Here is a 21,776-nt window from a genome sequence, read left to right as displayed (position 1 = left end):
CTTAGCCACGTCAGACTTTTATTATGATTACTTACCTGTGTGCTGAATGCACATTTAAATTGAGAGCTTCATCGGCCATAAGCAAAGGAAGCGATGATTTATTCAATAACTTAAAGTGGTGCATTACTAGCCCAGCGGCTAGTCGGGAGAGCGGATTTGATCAGGCGTTCCCTTAGTCGTCCGCACCGCGGCTCTATATATAAGAACGCTGCGCGAGAAAGAAGGCCTCAGTTCTCTCGAGACGCTGAATAGCACACCATCTGTGTCGGGAGTCACGTCGCGTCGGTATCATTGCTATAAGCAGCCTCGGATGCCGTATTAAGTTACTCGGGATACGCGTAACCATGAAATCATTTTCGAGTGAAGTGTTAATTCTGGGATGACTTTAATGATATATCTTCAGTTTGCGTATGTCGTATTTTCACGTGGCGTCGCCGGACAGACATTCTACCATTATTTAGCGTGGCGTTTGATGAACATTATCATCAAATTATGGCGAGCATTCACTTAAACATTTAATTTGGACAGTTATAGTTGCATCAGCGCATTAGACTCTGAACTGCTCTGGTAGTTGGATTGTGTGGTTCCTTTTTTTTCCCATCTGTGACTTTCAGAATATAGCAAACATTTTTACACGATCGTTTTTGATTATGAATCCCAGACAATCTCCTAATTCCTCAGAGCTATAAGCTGTAGCTATAAGTGTATTTCTCAGATGAAGTGGGCACTAGGAATTCTAATTACAGGCTTCACGTTTTGCTAATCACTTTCTGTTTGCCAATATTGTAGTTAGAGAGCCAGTGTTGAGAACGTCAAAAGACAGCATACATAATAGGAACATTTATATAACAATTAAATTCCAACCAGCCGCTCCAGATATGGTTAAACGGCAGGGAAATGCATTCTTTTCTGCATTACATTACATTCTACATTTTAAATAACATCACTCCACCCGCCGCCCCACAATTGGTGCATCGGCAAGGAAATGCATTCTTTCTACATTACAAACCAACCATTATATAACTACATTCATTCAACCCGCCGCCCCACAACACGTTTTTACAGTCGTAATGTATACAGCAATAGACACGGAATCCACGTACGCCTGTCAGAGGGAATGAGCTTAATAAATGCATTCATTTTATTTCCGTGAATACCGTAGTTTTATGAAGCATTTTCATCGCGACGAAAAGAACCAGTAACTGAGTATTTAATGGAACTCTTTGTTAATTAGCGATCTTGTTGTTTCATTCGTGTTTTTGTTTACACGTATCATACTAGAAAATAAGTCTCGCGTATCTATAGACAGAACCAAATTTTCAGTCCAATTCGTAATAATCTGATGCAACCACCCGCCTCACAGATCGAGCTATTACCGGAAACACCCTAAAACGGCTTGGAATAATGGTTCTTTCTGCTTACAGCACAACTAAACAAATTTTCTCCTATTTTGCTATACTTGTGGTGCATGTTTACACCCATCAAGGTATGACACTAAACTGTGTGTGTCTGTTTTTAATGTATATTACGTCACTGTATAATGTGTGTTACGTCCTGATCTGCTTTCCCTGCTCGCCAAAAAGAAACCTTAATATAGTTTAATGCTGTGGAAGCGTGTTCCCAAGATTTCGAATAATTTGACTCAGTGACTGAAGACTCTAAACTGACGTTCTAGTCTTTTCTGTGGGTGTAAGTATCTTATTCCATGATGTAAAAGTCAACACTTAAAAATATTATATACAAAGAGCGCTGCCATCCTTCCATCTTGAACTTTCGATGCCATTCCATCAGTTCTCCTCTTCTACATAAGAACATCACAGTGTCAACTTACAATAATTTTGGAACGAATACAACATGATCTCTGGACTCGTGGAGCTGCATATCGTCTGAAGTGGGACAGTGGTAAGATAGTGAGGTGGTTGTTAGGTCCCGAGGAGGATTCGCCCGGACGGGGGGGGGGGGGGTGGAACAGTCCCTGTCGGCTCCTTCATCTCCCCCCCACCTCCCCCAGTCACGTGTCTGATTCCATAAGCGCCCCCAACATTCTTTTGGAGGGAACGCAGATACCGCAGAGAAGATAAGCAAAAGACTCCTGCAGGGTCCCTATTGCCTGATCCTGCCACGACTCGCTGTTGGAAGTTGGAGTCAGACATTTCTTTACATTTACATGTTTTCAAGCAACCTAATTAATAAATGAATAAAATCCTTCCACGTAAAACAACTGTCAAAGAAAAGTTTTGTACACTACATTGCAAATACACATTTTATGGATCTTCCGTGCTGTTCCATTTTGCAGTTTACACAACTAACTGTATCCACTTGCGCTTTCATACTCCTCATCTTTACTGTCCCCAAATCTCTGCTTCCTTATCACTGATGTTGACAGCCTATTTTCGGGAGTCTGGAGACTTTCATTGATTCAACATGTTAAAGATTAAACGTAAAAATGCACATCTGTTGTAAACACCACAATTGTAATATCATAAGTTTTTAAGGTTTTGTTTCTTTGCACACTTGCGCCTCTTGGGGACGCTAGTCGTTAGGTGATTGAGGCCTAATAAATGGGAAACGGCTTGTAATAAAAATTACTAGTGAAAAGAAAAAAGCAGTTTGTATGCTTTTCAACCGTCAGTAATAGATAAAGAGACAGTGGAAAAAATTATAAAAAACAATTATATAAATTCATAATAAGAGATAGAGTTAATGTATTCACAAAGAACCCTAATGTAAAGATAAGTGGTTAACTTAGCAACGTCGAGAAACAGTAGAATTGGTTAGCAGCGCATTTCAATTTTTAAATGAAATTAAATGTGCGTATGGCATTATTGGCCGGAAGTTCGCTTTCGGGGAAAACCCCGCCTGGTGTAAGTCTTTTTATTTGACATCACTTTGGCAACTTTCACGTCGACGATGATGAAATCATGATGAGGACAGCACACAGCCACTCGCGAACGGAGAAAATTCCCGACCCCGACAGGAATCGAAGCCAGGACCCATTCTCGAGAATCACCAACGTGACCCACAAGACCACGAAGTGAACTTGGTGAAACATTCGGAAATATCGGTAAGTTCCCTCTCGTTAAGACACCAGACAAGTATTCTGGAGGTTCGTGGTTCAAATCACGTCCAGCCAACCGTTTAATTTTGGTTTCCCCAAATCACGTCAGGAGAGTATCATGATGGTTCCTTTGACAAAACCGCTTTCCTCCCCCATTTTTGTTCTCCGACACTATGTCTCCATCCCCATTTGTTAAAACGTCGCTCAGGCATTGAAATTCAACCAATGTGTGCACGCAGTCTCACTTTTGTACTCCCTTTAATTGCCACATGCACCCAAAGAAACTGAATTAGGCTACTTTCATACTCTTATTATTTCCTGGCCTCGGTTTCATAACTTTTCCCATCTTGAACCATTTTACCTATTTTTTACTCTCACTTTTTACCTAGCGAGTAAAGACTATTGTACTGTCTATTATAATATATATAATTCTAAATGACTTATTCAAAACACATAACGGACTCTTCACCTACATTTGCTATAGTAGATTAAAATGTGTCCATCTGAAATAATATCAAAGATCAGAGGATAAACACAGGCTCAGATCAGGTAGAGAAATACGTTCAGTAGATCATCGACTTGTGTTTGGATCCGAAGCCGAGTATAAAATGAAAACTCGATCTGGAGTATGTTGAAGGGTTGAAGAAAATGCGACCTGGCACATTTTCATGGTAATCTATTTTGTTTTGCGAGTTTTAGGCTGGTTTTATTATCTTCAGGCGAGTTCTAGGTTAGCTGGAATGTAACAGTTTGGATGTGAGTCGTCGAAGCCAATGAATGTGAAGGCAAAAACCGTGTTGTGGTGACACACAGATCTCTAGCTTTGTCCGAGGTCTGGGTTGGATTGGAATGTGACAGATTGGCGAAGTCAACGAGTGTGAAACCAAAAAACTACCTAAAGTGACTTCGGCTCCTCAGATTGTCAAAACATTCCATCCGCGCTTAAGTGTCACTAAGAACAACAATCACTAAATGCTGCGGATGAGATGTGACATGTTAAATCCGGATCCGACAACGCCACCAGTGGTCAGTCAGTTGGATCAGTCATAACGCTGAAGCACCTTGGAATTACTGTCCGAAACGACTGAACAATAATGGCTCTGAGTACTATGGGACTTAACATCTGTGGTCATCAGTCTTCTAGAACTTAGAACTACTTAAACCTAACTAACCTAAGGACATCACACACACCCACGCCCGAGGCAGGATTCGAACCTGCGACCGTAGCGTTCGCGCGGTTCCAGACTGTAGCGCCTAGAACCGCTCGGCCACTCCGGCCGGCGAAACGACTGAACGTGGAACGATCACATAGATCTAGCCGTGGCGAATATAGACCAAATTCACGGGTGAGAGAGTTTTCTTAGAAGACGTCGTTCAACAACTTTTGAGCTCTGTTCGTCAGTCTACATCCTTAACACGTAGGATTAACGCAAGGCATAAAAACATTCAAGAAAGAGCTGCATGACTGATCTCGGCTTTGGTTAGTCAGGGCGAGAATGCTCAACGAACTACCGTGACAGACTTTACAAGAGAGGCGGTGTACATCGTGACGAGCCTTACAAAATTCTAAGAGCGTATGTTCCAAAATGACTCCGGAATCATACTGTTTCCTAAAATATATATCTTGCGACGTGATCACTACCCACATGGAGAGATGCCGACCGTCTTTCTTACCACGTCTCATTCCTTAATGGAAGAAAAGAGTTGAGGGAGGGGATGGAATGAGACTGGTACACAATATACTCGTAAGGTGGCATGATGATTCCAAATCTAGATGTAGACAGAAAACGTTTACTAGCCAATTGTCCAGCAACAGCAGGATCGCTGACATCAGTTTTCATAGACAACTGACTGCTGATGGAAGAGCCAACTGCTTTGTACAAGCGATAGGCTATTTTCTTCTTTCAGATGTTTTCCTCAGTCGAATGAAATAACCGAATGAAACTAGTCTCTGCAGAATGTCCGCTACGTGAATGTTTTTTCAACCACTGTCCTACTTAATGTAGGAGAAAAGACTGACACAATTCTCTGACGGTTCCATCAGTTGTATGAATTTTTCCACTCAGTGTCTGGGTAGGAGTGTTTTCGCTTGCACACTGGTGGCCATGGCAAGGAGAGGTATGCAAAAAAATTATTTTAAAAATTTCAGTACACCGTAATGATGTTCCACAATAATATCTGTTTAATAGTGCCTTATGATCCGGTTGTCTGGTTTCTAGGCCATGCTCAGATAATTTAATACGAAACGGATCTCTACACAACATCAGCAAGTTCAAAGATAAGCAGAAATTGTTTTTCAAAGATATGCGACTTTTTACAACTATATATCGATATGAAAACAAAAGCATAAAGAAATTCACAAAAAAGAATGTGAACAAATACATCTTATAGTACTTTATACTAAATGATTCTTATACTTTTAATCTTTTTGTATAAAGTAATATAAAATTTATTTTTTCAGAGCCTTTTTTGTGAATTTCATTGTGTTCGTATTTTTGTATTGATATGTAGTTGTCAAAGGCGCATGTCTTTGAAAAGCCGTCTTTGTACAGCTATGATCCATTGAAGATGTTGTGTGGACTACATATAGTATGTATACCTGTGGAGTGAGCATAGTCTACTACGCATGATCTCAAAATCAAACAGGGCTAGCCAAGTGATTTTGGGACCACGCTGCTTCTCTACAATTTGCGGTAATAGCGAAAATTGAATATTACACGTATTCGCATTGTTTTATATATGTTTCTATGGGTATGAATTTTAGTAATAGCTACGGATGCAAAGAGAAGTATGTGAAAAGAGGACCAGTTACTTTTCATAGCTATGTACAACAAAAGTATAATTGTAAATGCCGTATTGATATGAGACACTTTATATTAAAATGTCTTGCAGACATAATTTCTGCGATTTTATGGCCATGTGTTTACGAGAAAAGTGGTAGATGAGCAAGTGTGTTTAAGTGAACTGTCAGTCAGTGAATACATATTGGTGCTATGCTGATATACAGATAAAATTGATACACAACAGTCACATTAATGTCCTCCAATTTATTAACGTTCTCAAACCTTCGTGTGTACCTAAGTATTTCTACATGATACGGTGTCCTACACAGTGTGATTGTAACGTAATTAATTATATGAATCAGTGCAATAGAAAATCTTAAAGAAACATATTCTTGGCTGTCGCTGCTTTTATTACTTCGAAATTCGAGCACTGATATTGTATTTTTTTATATTTTGCGCGTAGCGTTTGGCTTACTTTTCTGAGGAGATGGCGAAAAATTGTTATAAATATTTTACTTGTCTATAAAATCAGAAGAATAAATAATGAAAAACTGAAAATAATAATTGACAAGCAGTTGGTGCAAATCGCTTATCGTAATTACTGTAACAATTTCATAGTTCCAAATGCGTGACACTTTATCGCCTTCTACACTGTCATTGCAACGAAATTAATTAGAACAGAGATTCGACAATTTGAATAAGTGCAATAGAAAACGTACAAAAAATATTGTTGGCTGTCACTTCTTATTCCGTTAGCGGAAAAAACGAAAATAAAGTGGAATGTCAGCTATGATACTGCGACGAAAAAGCAAAATATCATTGTACGTCACATCTTTAGGCCATCTTCAGTTCCTGGTATGAAATTGTTAAGATGTCTGTAAAATGCGTATACAAAGTTTCACGATACTTCTTAAGGTGATATTTCTGTAGCAGCGAAGTAATAACACTCAAATTACGCTAATACGGCCTAAAATGCGCCGTCCCAAATCACATGACTTGAGCTGCAGAAGATATTGCGTGCAGAATTCCCAATCTCCGCATCCTAATGGTCACTCGATTGTGGTTTAAACTCATGGTGGCTAGCTGTTCAGTATAAAGTTACCTGTGGATGGACTAGAAAGCCGAAAGCCGGTTCATAACGAATTACTGAATAAATCGAATTATGGAACATCAGTACAGTGTATTTAAGTCTTTAATATGTCCATGTTAGTCCAAGTACGGACGGCATATTACATAAAATTATATTTCTAAAAAAAAGTATTTACTTACTTAGATATGATTTTTTTCGTACTTCTGGCGTTGAATATTAATTTTTTGTCGGTTTTAAAAGTATAATAACTGGTGCTCCATTGAAAATTTGTGTTCAAGTAGACGAACAGTTACTTCGTTAATTTAAATTTTTTGTAGCTCTCTCTCTCTCTCACTCTCACTCATTCACTCATTCACACACACACACACACACACACACACACACACACACACACTCGTTTCTCTCTCTCTCTCTCTCTCTCTCTCTCTCTCTCTCTTTCTCTCTCGCTCTCAATCTTCCCGCCGGTTTGCACCCATCACAGACAATTCTCTTTCGGTACATGCTTAGGTGGCTTGAACAGAAAGCATACAGGCATATAGGATACAACTTTTTAAATTGTTTATTGACTTCATCACTTGCTTTTTAAGCGCGTATTGGCATTTATCGCAAGTACTTTTTCGCGAGAAATATTTGGCATCATTCGTTCGAATTGTTAACCATCCCAGCATTCACCTAGACGAGTGTGGGGAAACAGCCTAAAAACCACACTCAGACTGGCCGGCAGAGCCAACAAGAAGGCTGGAGACTCACTCGAAAAGAAGAGTGAATAATTCAGTCAATGTGAAAATCGCAATGGACTGTATCGATTGTTGTCACCCGGCTGCTCCCACATACTGGTTTCACTCCAAAGATATGAACAACTAACAATTCAACTGTTGTTCCTTGTTCCCAAAGACTGATTTCACTTCAAAGAAGTAATAATTCAACCGATATGTAAAACTACACCCGGATAGTGGATTGTTTTCCAAGAACCAGCTGAATCGATTGTTTTCATCTGTTGTTTCCAACACTACTACTGATATCGACCATCACTGGTGAATCGATTACCCACAAAGTGTTTCCTACTACTAAGGGTTGAAGAAGAAATTGCTCACGAACTCTCATAAGAACATTTCGTGTCAAATGGGAACGTCGTGGTGACCGTAAGTGGAAGCACCCAGATCAGGATGCAAAGACATTTTGAACCAAAACAGGTACTTTTCACCATGTTCCTTCCATTTCACACTCTTCGTATTAAATTTATTTCTTATTCTGTGTCACATATGCTTGCCCTAAAGACACAAACTGTATGCGGGTTCGTTATTTACGCCCAGATCTTCGCCTTTCACGACCAGTGCACAAGCCCTGAGGCACTGCATCTAACGAAACAGTGAGAAGTTTCCCTGCGCCTCACTCTTCCAAAACAGGATCTTAATCATAGACAGGGAGGGGCGGTGTCGCTACAAGTTTTCTCGCTGTTGTACATATTCATACGGCTACCGGTAACGTTTATTCGTCGGATCTCGTTGCAGCACTGGATGCATTAAGTCAGGGTGACATCAGATGGCGGCCTGGTAGCAACTTCTCAGCCGCTGGTATGGCTCGCTTCCACAACGCAGTGACAGCTCGTTACACATTGCCCTGTTAATGCTGCCAAGGCGACATCCTGCAGTACAAGTTTAATCATTTGCACCCATGTTTATGCGCGATGTGTTTATCGCATCCTACGCTGTCCGGCAAATTATTTGCTTTTGCCATGATAATTTCTTTTTTCGGAGGCTCCTGACACAGCAAATTCTAAACATATATATCTTTAGATTTTCGTGTTATTTTCAAGCGGAACCTATAATCAAGTCTAGAGGTTCTATCTTTTCATCCTTTAAACACTCGTGTATATTAAATTCTTCGTTTTGTTGTTTGTGCTCACTATTAGTCGATAAGGAATGACGAAAACTTCTAAACCTCCATCTGTAATCGGATATTAAAGTGATTTTAGACCAATTAACAATTCGCTTTTTCGCTGCTTAACAGCGCGATGAGAAATCGCGTCCGTGCAATGGTCTATGCAGACTAGGGGCGTTTGAAAAGTCCGTGCAAAGTCCAAGAGATGGCACCACCAGCGCGTATCGAGTTCATGTTTAGTTAGTAGCATCTTTGGAAAGAACTCACACCAAGTTTCAGCCATATTGGTCTATTTCTTTGTGTATGGTATTCGCGTGAATCAAGGAAGTCGATTGATTGTCAAAAAATGGACGAAAAAGAATTTCGTGTGGTGATTAAACACTACTTTATGAAAGGCAAACTAAAGCAGACTAAAGAGAAGCTTGATAAACATTACGGTGACTTTGCACCTTCGATTAGAACAGTTTATAAGAGGTTTCAAAATTTTCGGAGTGGCCATATGGGCACAAGTGATGCTGAACGTTCTGGACGCCCTGTGGAGGTTACGACTCCACAAATCATTGATAAACTCCATGATATGGTGATGGATGACAGAAGAGTTAAGGTGCGTGAGATTGCTAGTGCTGTAGGCATTCGAATGAACGGGTATATGATATTTTGCATAAACATTTGGACATGAGAAAGCTATTCGCAAGATGGGTTCCGCGATTGCTCACGCTTGACCAAAAACGGAATCGTGTGAAGTGTTGCAAGGATGGTTTGCAGCTGTTCAGGAAGAATCCGCTGGATTTTAAGAATCGTTTCGTCACTGCAGATGAAATATGGATACATTACTATACTCCTGACGGCAAACAACAATCTAAACAATGGGTTACCAAGGGAGAATCTGCACCAAAAAAGGCGAAGACCATTCCTTCGGCCGGAAAGCTTATGGCGACTGTCTTTTGGGATTCGCAAGAGATAATCCTCATCGGCTATCTTAAAAAGGGTAAAACTATTAAGGGTGCATATTATTTATCGTTAATGGACCGTCTGAAAACTGAGCAGCAAGAAAAACTCCGTCCATTGTACTGTAAAATAATCCTTTTCCATCACGACAATGCGCCAGCACACACCTCAGTAGTTTTTGTTATCAAAATTGTTGGAAATAGGATACCAACTCGTCTCTAATCCCCACTATTCTCCAGACTTGGCTCCCTCGGACTACTATATATTCCCCTAATTTGAAGAAATGGCTGGCGGGACAAAGATTTTATTCAAACGAGGAGGTGATTGCAGCAACTAATAGTTATTTTGTAGACTTGGAAAATTCCTATTATTCGGAAGTGATCAACAAATTAGAACAGCGTTGGACGAAGTGTATAAGTCTAAAAGGAGACTTTGTCGAAAAATAAAAACGGTTTACCCCAAACACGTAAGTAGTTTTTATTTTCTCATGGACTTTTCAAACGCCCCTCGTATTTGCTACACACCTCATCCCACTGCTCGTCGAGACTGGACTAGTGTTGGCGAACAACCGTCAATTGGAGGACCCAGATCGTTTATCCGCACTATCATATTAGCTGAATAGTTTTTCATAAAGGTCGTCAGTCTCACATTAACCCTAGAGACAAAGTTAAATCTCATAACTATGGGACAAATGAGCAATGCCCAGTAGCAAACCCATTGATCTCAGATAAAGTCAAAGTACCGGTCACTAAACTAAAATAAACATTAAAATCCCTGTTTAGCCGTCAACTAGCGTTTTGCATCATTTCGAAGAATAATCTCGGCGTAGTACTAAGGCACACAGAAAAGTAATGCCTTCGAATTTTTCATTCTGTTCTCGATATCGGTTGAGGTGTTACATGTCGTTGCATATTACTCGATCGACTATACCGCTTCGCTGACGGAAGTTGCAACTCTCTGTCACTAAAGGGCTCCGAATCGTAGCGTGTAACATGGCAGTGTGGTTGGTTGGTCGATTTGGTGCGAGGGGCCCAAACAGTGAGGTTATCGGTCCCATCGAAGGGAAGGATGGGGAAGGAAGTCGGCCGTGCCCTTTCAAAGGAACCATCCTGGCATTTGCGCCGGCCGCGGTGGTCTAGCGGTTCTGGCGCTGCAGTCCGGAACCGCGGGACTGCTACGGTCGCAGGTTCGAATCCTGCCTCGGGCATGGGTGTGTGTGATGTCCTTAGGTTAGTTAGGTTTAAGTAGTTCTAAGTTCTAGGGGACTTATGACCTAAGATGTTGAGTCTCATAGTGCTCAGAGCCATTTGAACCTGGCATTTGCCTGAAGCGATTTAGGGAAATCACGGAAAACCTAAATCAGGATGGCCGGACGCGGGTTTGAACCGTCGTCCTCCCGAATGCGAGTCCAGTATGCTAACCATTGCGCCATCTCGCTCAGTATGGCAGTGTGTAAACTGACTATGTCGGAGTGTGGGAAACAGCGTGCTGTAATCAAGTTTCGAATTCGAAGAGTCCGGCCACATACGGAGTGGAGTACCCTCTACTTCAGCATGACAACGGCAGACCACACACGAGAGCTGCGACATCTGCAACAATCCGACGACTTGAGTTCACTGGCTTCTACATATGCTTATTTGGTAAGTGTGTTTAACACTAACGTGTATTAGCTACAGAGGAGGAAGGCTGAGTTCTGTTGTACATAGTCTGCTAACGTAGAAACGTATGGCCTCAAGCGCAGTGAAAAGCTCATTTTTAAGCGCAGTGAAAAGCTCATTTTTAAGCACTCTGAAAATGGAGCTCTGAGAACTCCTAAAACCAAGCCCGCCTTCATAACTAAGTCTCTTCAGATAAAAAATTGCTCAGTTTTCAGCACCGTACACAGTGGGTCTAGTGATGTAATGTTCATTGTTCATCTGCTGGTCTCTAGAACTAGACAGAAAGTTGTCTGATGTGTCAAGATATAATAAGTTACGATCAGCTTCGTCTATTAATTTTGCAATGTCTACGCTTCTATTCCAATACAAAGCCCAGTACTCCTGCTGGTGGTGAAGGCAGTTCAGTAAGGCCATTAAGACCAGACAGTCGCCACCTGCTCCCCATTTGGCTTGTGTTTCAGTCTTCGCCAGGGCGTGCCTTTCTGTAGCGTCTGAAGCGATGTAACCAGCTCACAGATCGAGCGTCACGTGGAAATTTTAAAAAAAATTATATAAATACTGTCTATGGGAATCGTCTTATAATACACCGCGCTGGATTAGATAAGTTATAAAAAGTGAAGCTCTGAACACCGGTATCGTAACTACTGATTGATCTTCTTTCACATTGTGGACTAAACACCGTGCAGAAGTTTTCATCGCAGCTTTCTGTCATAGCCCACCAGAAGAAGAGTAAAAAAACAGTAGCAGTTATGGTTGCTTAGGGAGCGGTTCATAAGATTCCATACTGCGGATGGCATCATCGTAAGTCAGTAAAAAATCAACTCTCAGTCCAGGGTAGGACTCTATTAACAAACATACCATCCTCCTGACGATAAAACAAGTAATCACGAAAGTTTCCAATATCGGTTTCCGAACGCCCACCAACTTCTGTAAAAAGCACACTGATTTCACTGATAGAGGTTATGCACTGACTAAAATGCTGGAATCGCATTTCGACGAGAAGCGACCTTCCAATCCCAAACCGATCAGCTATAATTAGAATGCTGGGGTGATTCTGCCGAAAAAGGCCCACGTGATTCCTTCCTTCCATCCTCAATCATATGAAGACCTGGGCTTCGGTAGGAATTAAATGCTAGCCTTCACGTCTTTCATATTGTTTTCAAACCTGATAAGGGTGTGGAATAACCAATGAACAGCTGCAAGATCTATTTATTAATGTTTATTCAGTTCTACTTTTTTCCAATGGTGCTCATCCGTTGGAGGCTTTGTTAATAGAGGTTAGTCTTTCTGTTTGATTGCTGTCAGTAATGACACATACAAGGTAACAATTATTGAACTATACGGAAAAAACGTAAATTAGTTACAAATTACTTTATTCGACATGTAAACGTTACTACAGATATTCGGATTTATGTTATGATACGTCTGATACGCCTGCCACCATTGGCGATGATGTGGCGCAGACGAACAGCGAAATTCTACATCTACATCTACATTTATACTTCGCAAGAAACCCAACGGTGTGTGGCGGAGGGCACTTTACTTGCCACTGTCATTACCTCCCTTTCCTGTTCCAGTCGCGTATGGTTCGCGGGAAGAACGACTGCCAGAAAGCCTCCGTGCGCGCTCGAATCTCTCTAATTTTACATTCGTGATCTCCACGGGAGGTATAAGTAGGGGGAAGCAATATATTAGATACCTCATCCAGAAACGCACCCTCTCGAAACCTGGACAGCAAGCTACACCGCGATGCAGAGCGCCTCTCTTGCAGAGTCTGCCACTTGAGTTTGCTAAATATCTCCGTAACGCTATCACGCTTACGAAATAACCCTGTGACGAAACGCGCCGCTCTTCTTTGGATCTTCTCTATCTCCTCCGTCAACCCGGTCTGGTACGGATCCCACACTGATGAGCAATACTCAAGTATAGGTCGAACGAGTGTTTTGTAAGCCACCTCCTTTGTTGATGGACTACATTTTCTAAGGACTCTCCCAATGAATCTCAACCTGGTACCCGCCTTACCAACAATTAATTTTATATGATGATTCCACTTCAAAACGTTCCGCACGCATGCTCCCAGATATTTTACAGAAGTAACTGCTACCAGTGTTTGTTCCGCTATCATATAATCATACAGTAAAGGATCCTTCTTTCATGACCCCCTGAAGTATCGGGACGTCGATGCTGTCGATGAGCGCCTGAATGGCTGTTTTCAGCTCAGCAATAGTTTTGGGGTTATTGCTGCACACCTTGCCTTTAATATAGCCCCACAAGAAGGCGTCCCATGTGTTCAGATCCGGAGAATATAGCAGCCAATCGAGGCCCATGCCAGTGGCCCCTGGGTACCGAAAGCCAGAATGTGGTCCCCAAAGTGCTTCTCCACAACATCAAACACTCTCCTGCTTCGATGGGGTTGAGCTCCGTCCTACATGAACCAGATCCTGTCGAAATGAGGGTCACGTTGGATAATCATCTTCCAAAACCTTTACGTGCTGTTCGCTGTCACCGAGCCATCAAGGAATATCGCACCGATTATTCCGTGACTGGACGTCGCACACCACACAATCACCTGTTGTGGGTGAAGAAGCTTCTCGATCCCGAAATGCGAATTCCCAGTCCTCCAAATGCGCCAATTTTGCTTATTGACGAACCCATCCAAATGAAAGTGGGCTTCGTCGCTAAATTAAACCATACATGCGCATACTAATTCCCATCATGCCGCGTGGCCAACCATACAGTTTGAACGTCCTATCGCAAACCTTTAAGAAGTTATGACGATTTTATTCCATGTAGTTCAATAATTGTCACCTTGTAACATCAAGCGGTTCACTTTGTGTAAAACCAAGTCATTGTATGAAATATACACCTAAAAAATTTTTTTTAAATGTTCGATATACTACACTTCATCTTTGTGCAATAGTTATCTTCTACTACTGCGTTTCTGCTGTGTTTGTGATGTTTTTGCCGGCTGGTGTGGCCGAGCGGTTCTGGGTGCTTCAGCCTGGAACCGCGCGACCGCTACGGTCGCAGGTTCGAATCCTGCTTCGGGCATGGATGTGTGTGATGCCCTTAGGTTAGTTAGGTTTAAGTAGTTCTAGGTTCTAGGGCACTGATGACCTCATATGTTAAGTCCCATAGTGCTCAGAGCCATTTTTTGGTGATGTTTTTAGTTTTCATGCAATTATCAAATCAAAGCTCCCAGAAACTTACTTCAAACAGTTTTTCCCAGGGAAGATGAAAAGAAGTCCCCGTTTGAGTGTGGCCTTGGAAATGTGTTTGTTATCAAATGGAGGACACGTTTCTAATTTCACGATTGTGAAAACCGAAGGTGTGATAATTCCATCAGCACAGGCATTGCGGCGAGAGCTCGTGGCGACACTGCAGCGGGGCGGGTGGCAGGCAAACACAGGGCGGTGCTTTAAGCCTGGGAAATACGGCGCGCATTTCTGCGGGCGTGTACAGACGACGCACCTCGCGTTCACAGAGCGCGCCGCTAGTTTCCGCCCGAGCGCGCAAACATTCACAAGCGCGCATTTCTCCGAATTTTCTCCTGTCACGTCCTCCCATCCCGCAGCTATTGTCATTTCCGTAGAGAGAACATTTCTGTTTTCCCTTCACTAAATTTCCCACGATCGTCCGTTTCTTCCGTTGCTTACAAACGTACTTTCCTTTACTTTTGCGTACCGCTGGGACAACTCAGTCGTTGAAGGTACGGATTCTCCGGTACCCCATCCTTCACGTGGAGCGACGGCCTGCATCGTGAAAATACGACTTACCGGTAGTCAGCACTGAACGTTTTCTAGGCGGAAAATGGAATAGGTTGTCTGAGGACGAGACAGGGTGTACGGTATCTGATTTCCAAAATGGTTCAAATGGCTCTGAGCACTATGGAACTTAACATCTGAGATTATCAGTCCCCCATACTTACAATTACTTAAACCTAACTAACCTAAGGACATCACACATATCCATGCCCGAGGCAGGATTCGAACCTGCGACCGTAGCATCAGCGCGGTTCCGGATTGAGCGCCTAGAACCGCACGGTCATAGCGGCCGTCTTCTGATTTGCGTACATAGCAGGCCACTTCCACTTAGATCAAGGGCTTGAGCAATGTAAGTCCAAGGAGGTCAGAAGATGCTTAGATGACGTGTGGGTTGTATTTTTTAAAAATCGATTCTGCTGCCGAATAGAGGCTATATTATCTTGGAGAGAGTCAACAAACTGTACCTTCAGGGGATCTGCTATTAATAATTGTGGTGTCACCGCCAGACACCACACTTGCTAGGTGGTAGCTTAAATCGGCCGCGGTCCATTAGTACGTGTCGGACCCGCGTGTCGCCACTGTCAGTACTTGCAGACCTAGCGCCACCACATGGCAGGTCTAGGAAGACGGACTAGCACTCGCCCCAGTTGTACGGACGACATTGCTAGCGACTAGACGTACGAGGCCTTCCTCTCATTTGCCGAGAGACAGTTAGAATAGCCTTCAGCTAAGCACATGACTACGACCTAGCAAGGCGCCATTAGCCTTACCTACTTTGAGAGTTATAGTATAAATGTCTCAAGAAGAACGCTGTATTCATCAGAGAATAAAAGTTAAGTATATGAGACGCTCCGTTCTTTTCTTATTAGCATTCATTGAGCATCCTGTTTCAGACTTAACGCAGGACGGCGTGAGTTGACGCGTGCCCTATTCGGCCCCTTCATAATAACACTGTGTCGGCACTTCTGTCGACACACATAACAATAATTAACCCTCGAGCGAGCGTGCCGGTTTAAAAATACAAGCGGGCTTGTGGTGTACTTTGTACACGTGTAAAGAGTAGCTGTCTTTATATTACCAAGGGTGACGTCCATGAGCATAATCACAGTTTAATCTTAGTTTAATTAAACAACGATAAAATAACTGTTTCATTACACAACAACAAAATAAGAAATTCATTATATCACTCTGTTGCCGCATACAAGTGTAACCCTACAGTAATGACCCACTAAACAGTGCATTTCTATCAGATCTCTGCCAACCGCTTTTTCGATTGCAAATTATATCGTAGACAACTGCCTCATTGTGGGATTGCGCTGCTAGCTCGGAATCTGGGTCATTTTCTTGCACGGATCGTAATTTTTTTCCTCGTCTAGCTCAATGTTTATTTCATATTGTTGCTGCTCACTTGGTCGTATGGCAGCACAGCTTATCACTGTGTTAGCTGAAGCAGTAATGAAGGAAAAAGTACAAATTCGCAATTGCAAAACAACATTAAAACGTAGAAGATAATGTTACTTGTTGTTGGTGCACTTTAGACGTGTGGCAATTATATACGCCGAAAAGGTATCTGTGGTCGCCGTGCGTTAGGACGTCAGAACTGACGGGAAATTTGGCTGGTATATAGACGACGGCACAGGTAATAGTTAAGTTTTTGAAGAGGAGGCCAAGGTTGAGTTGTTAGGCCGACCGAGGATTTTCTTCTGGTGCTAATTTCAGCTCTGCCTTGGGCCGCGGGGAGAGAATTACACGTACAGTGTAGGATGGTGTGGTAGCGCCACGATGTGTCCACTGACAGAAGAAGAGGGGACAGTGAGAAGAAAGTGCTATGTGCGCATGCACAACACAGGCACCCAAATCATAATGGTAAATATCTGCCGTCTCACTGTTAGTGTGGTAAGTGAAACGTAGTTGGTTACTGATGTCGTAACGTTGTTTCCAACTGATATGCAACTTCCTCAAGAAGGTTCAAATGGCTCTAAGCACTATGGGACTTAACATCTGAGGTCATCAGTCCCCTAGACGTTGAACTACTTAAAACTAACTAACGTAAGGACATCACACACATCCATGCCCGAGGCAAGATTCGAACCTGCGACCGTAGCAGGCTTGCTGTTCCTGACTGAAGCGCCTAGAACCGCTCGGCCACAGCGGCCGGCTTGCAACTTCCTGGAACTCCTCCTGGTTCGTGTGTAGTATAAGGGGAGGTTTTGGTTGTGTGGTAGGACTGAAGAAATATTTAGCATGAAAGCATGGGCTTTGTGTTGGGATAGCGTATGCCTTACTAGGAGTTTGTTGGCTGGGAGATAACGGATTCTTCAGGACAGGGCGTTGTATTGACGTCATACCATGGAAAGGTTTGTGTTTGTGTTGGTGATCACTAGGCAGGATTGAGACTAGGATGTTGACGTGGTTAAAGACAAAAAGTACTTCGTTGTGGAAGCAGATGGCTTGGGTGTTTATGTGAAATATATAGCGAATTGCAAGGGGGATCTGTGTGGTCGTTGCTTTGGAATGGATGTATATTTTGGACTTCGATGGCCGGGAGTCTCCTAATACCATCACAACGTTGGTGGGATTTGACAATACAGAGTGGGGTGATCACTGTAATGGAGGGATTTTTTGCGAAGATAGTACTCGCAATAGGTTTTTGAAGGTTCAGCTTTTTGGCGTCGATGGTGTATCATGGCTCCCCCAGCAAATAATTAATTTAATGTAGAAATGGATTCAGTGAATACGTGGATGAGGAAAGTGGATGCTGGGTCATTGTTGATGTGGAGGGCTTTCTGTACAGCTGCACCATGGTCAAACTTTTGTTCAGATGTTATCCATCTCTCTGCTGTGATCAGCGTTGGCCATTACCACAGCAGTGAGGGTATGAGGTCAGCAGGGAGGTTGCTGTTGTTTGGCTTGGATGACAGTGATGACAACAGCTAAGATGTATTTCGAGCCTAAAGTAATGCGATGGAATCTGCGGACGTGGTCAATATGGAATTTGTGAATTTGGGACTTTATTAGAGCTGTCTTTTTTAGGTTGCAGTTTGTTGTATTTGAATATGTGAGAAATATGAGTATTCTAGAATTATATGATCAACAAATCGGTAGATAGGAGTATCTGTTCACACCTTCAGATGAGTAGCACGGGAAGATGATGCATGAACAATGTGTCATCTGATAGAGTGTAGGGTGCTTTGGGTGTGGGATTTGAAGCATTTTCTGTACTTAATCGTTTGGATTTTTTCCTCGATAACTGATCAAGGATAAGAGAGGTTAGGGCGCATACGGAATACGCGAATGGAATAGGAAGGTAACTGATGATGTTGGTACAATGTACCATTCGCAGTTCACTGTAGGGTGGCCTGGGGAACATTTATCAACATGTACAAATTTAGGGGATCTTATCTTTAGCACCTGGGGGATTCATAATATACTCAATCCGAGGTCTCGTATTGTTCCGTACCATTTATCTTTTATGAACTGTCTGTTACTCAGCCTGTTGTACTAAGTTCATTTCAGTCACGTTTATCGTTACTGGTATAAGAATTGTCAAAACTTTTTGGGTGGGACTATACACTGAAGAATTGTAAACAGACGTTTGGTTACAGCAGTCAACAACATAAGCGCAGCGGACGGAAAGTAAACCACGAATTACAGCTGCAGAATTATGTGTTTCACTTGCAAGCCATCAAACAACAAAAATTTACCACGGAAGAAAGCCATCACTGTAAATGGTAAGAGCGTAGCAAAATAAAAAGAAAGACTCTGGTATCTGGGATGAAACCAGCCGTTTAGTACCACATTAGCAGCTTGTTAAATCAGTACCATAACACGGATGAAACAGATGTTCGTGTCGCAATGGATCTTGCTGGTTCTGGTTCTTCGTAGTTTACCCCAAAATCCATACAACAGATTTCGGAATAATTCCATATGCTGCAATCAAGCCGATAATTCTCGATTCCTGCCAATTTTCCTCACCAAAAAGATGTAATTGTCGACGACACGTTCAGTTACAGTAAAGCATAAAAACTAAGACTCAAAGGCCTTCAGAGATGTAATTTTCGACGACACATTCAGCTACAGTAACGCACAAAAACTAAGACACAAGGGGCTTCAGAAGCCCTCAAGACGGAAACTAGAAGGTGCACAAGTTGAAGTGGGGTGCTCATATATTACATTACGAGTGAAAGATTGCCAAGACTTCGATTTGGCACTATATTTATCGTGTAAACTTTCCAATAAGTACCAGACCATTATAATGCACTATATAGCCGGAGTTCAGTTTATACACTTAATATGGTATATAGCTGCGGGCTAGTTATATAGCAGAGTCGTATGTTCATAGTGTAGCAAGAATTTCAGATGAGTTGCGATCATAAACTCTATTTCTACCATTTCATTGCCTCGATAAGGGGAAACAAAACGGGCTGACACAATATATTCGAGTTCTTAACACATAGTGGTCATTAGCTAGCATAAATAAGAAGATATTATTGATTTTTATTTAAAAAACGAAGCAATCAATGTGAGAATGTAACATTTTAAAAATTGCTTTCATAAACTGAAATATGACCGGAAAAATTGATAACGATTATCTAATAACATTTTGCAATATCATTCTACGCTGTCATATATGTACATATTTTCATGATAACATAGTATTAAAAATAGTAAATGAGACTATTACAGATGTATCAGGTATGTAAATACGTTTTCGAGTACAAAATACCAGACATCATACAATAATCCTAGGTTATCTGCGGTAAGATGTCGTGATATTATTCTAAAATAAATTGTGTTTGAAGTGAAGTTGGCGTGTGAAGATCTTAGGGGAGTTACATAAATTTACTGAGCAATTCACAAGGTAATGGTGCCTCACCTGAGGACTGCCTTACATAGAGAAGTCGAGACGATGACGTCGTTCCACTTGCAAAAAGTTGTTGCCATTACCTTTATTATCGTGAAGTTCAGGAGGTATTCGTCAGATTTTCTGCTGGCGCTCAAGCAATTTTCGTGTTACGATCGCTGAGGCGAGTGAAATCACAGCTTATGTAGTAACGTACAAACAACTCTTCATCCATCGCACCCTGAAGGGATGTACGAAAAAGGAAACGAACACAAGGCGCCAGCCCAGCTATGTACTTTACTGTGATTTGCGAAATTTATATACGAGTTTGCGTACTATGGCAAACAGCCAAATCACTACCTTTATCGGCACTTCACCCTTGTACAAAATTTTAGATCCGACCTAGTTTTCTACATAATATGAATGCTCGGGTTTTATTTTGTGGGGTTAATAGTGGACCAGGTCCATATGAAATTCAGAGGTCACAGATTAGATAAGTTTCAGCACGTGAAATTGTAGCCGTCAGATACATCGTATGATTTGGGAAAAATATTTCGAAAATGAATGCAAGGGATCAAGACTAAAACGCTCTGTACTAGAGTGTCTTGGGTGCCACAATATTTTCATATGAAACATTTCATGTGAAATTATCCCAATATTCTGAGTAAATTATCGTTAAGAATGATTAGGAATGTAGATTAACTGGTGCCGTATTACAGTAAATCTCGTTCACTTCTTCACTCTGTTTTTTTACTGATCTTATTATAAAGTCAGTATCTCGCATTCTAATCATCCACTTTGAAAGAATTACTACGATTTTCTTTACTATTACGTAGGCCAAAACGTATTCCTGTTAACGCGAAACACAAATCTGCGTTCATCGCACCAATAATCTATAGTGTATAATTAAAGTTTCCATGAGAGTAAATGAAGGCAGTTTTTATAAGTCTGAACCAGCTGAAAACTTAATTGTGTCAATTAATGCTTCAATCCATTGCAACGTACTTATGATGTTGCAAGACAGACAACGGCTCTACTGAAAAATATCATTACCAGTGGGAAGCCAGGTAGTGAACAGTTACATTAACGTAAGGCACTGTTTTTGGGGCGTTCCGTATCCCCGAATAAAGCATTGGCGAAAATATTGTGCTTTTTGAGGAGGAAGTGCTCATTTGTTCATTGAGTGTCAAATCGAAACTCCACAGTCCCTAATTAAATATAGTTTTTGACTATTCGAGGAGGCGCTTATGGCGCACTTTGAAATGGATAACAATATCGTAAAATGTGATAAGACTAACTGCAGCAACGCCATATTTTTCTGAACAACTGCTTTTGGTACTAATCTGTTCTGCAATTTTTTATCCGTAGGGACATGTTTCATCTGTTGCAACCAATGATTGTTTATCTTTGCCGGTGTTCCCCTCGCTCTATTAATGGGAGCATTTCACCTTTCCATTTACCATACTGTCGGTCGACAGGATTGATTCCAGATTACGATACTCTGTAGAATTTGGTTTTTCATTTTAAGATATTAATATCCAAAATATGAATTCTGCTTTAAATCGTCAGTCACGTATCTGTACGGACTAAGTTTATTTTCAGTTCTAAACTTGTATCATTAACACTGTGTACGTTTTCGGAACACATTTCTTGGAGGTGTTCGTTTTCTTTCCCGTATTGTTATGTCTTCATTATTTATGAATAACCAGAATTAATTTTGCAGAGTAACGTAATACGATACGGTATCTCAA

The sequence above is a fragment of the Schistocerca cancellata genome, chromosome 4 (assembly GCF_023864275.1).
Source record: "Schistocerca cancellata isolate TAMUIC-IGC-003103 chromosome 4, iqSchCanc2.1, whole genome shotgun sequence".
NCBI lineage: Eukaryota > Metazoa > Arthropoda > Insecta > Orthoptera > Acrididae > Schistocerca > Schistocerca cancellata.
Note: the sequence above shows the minus strand (reverse complement) of the source record.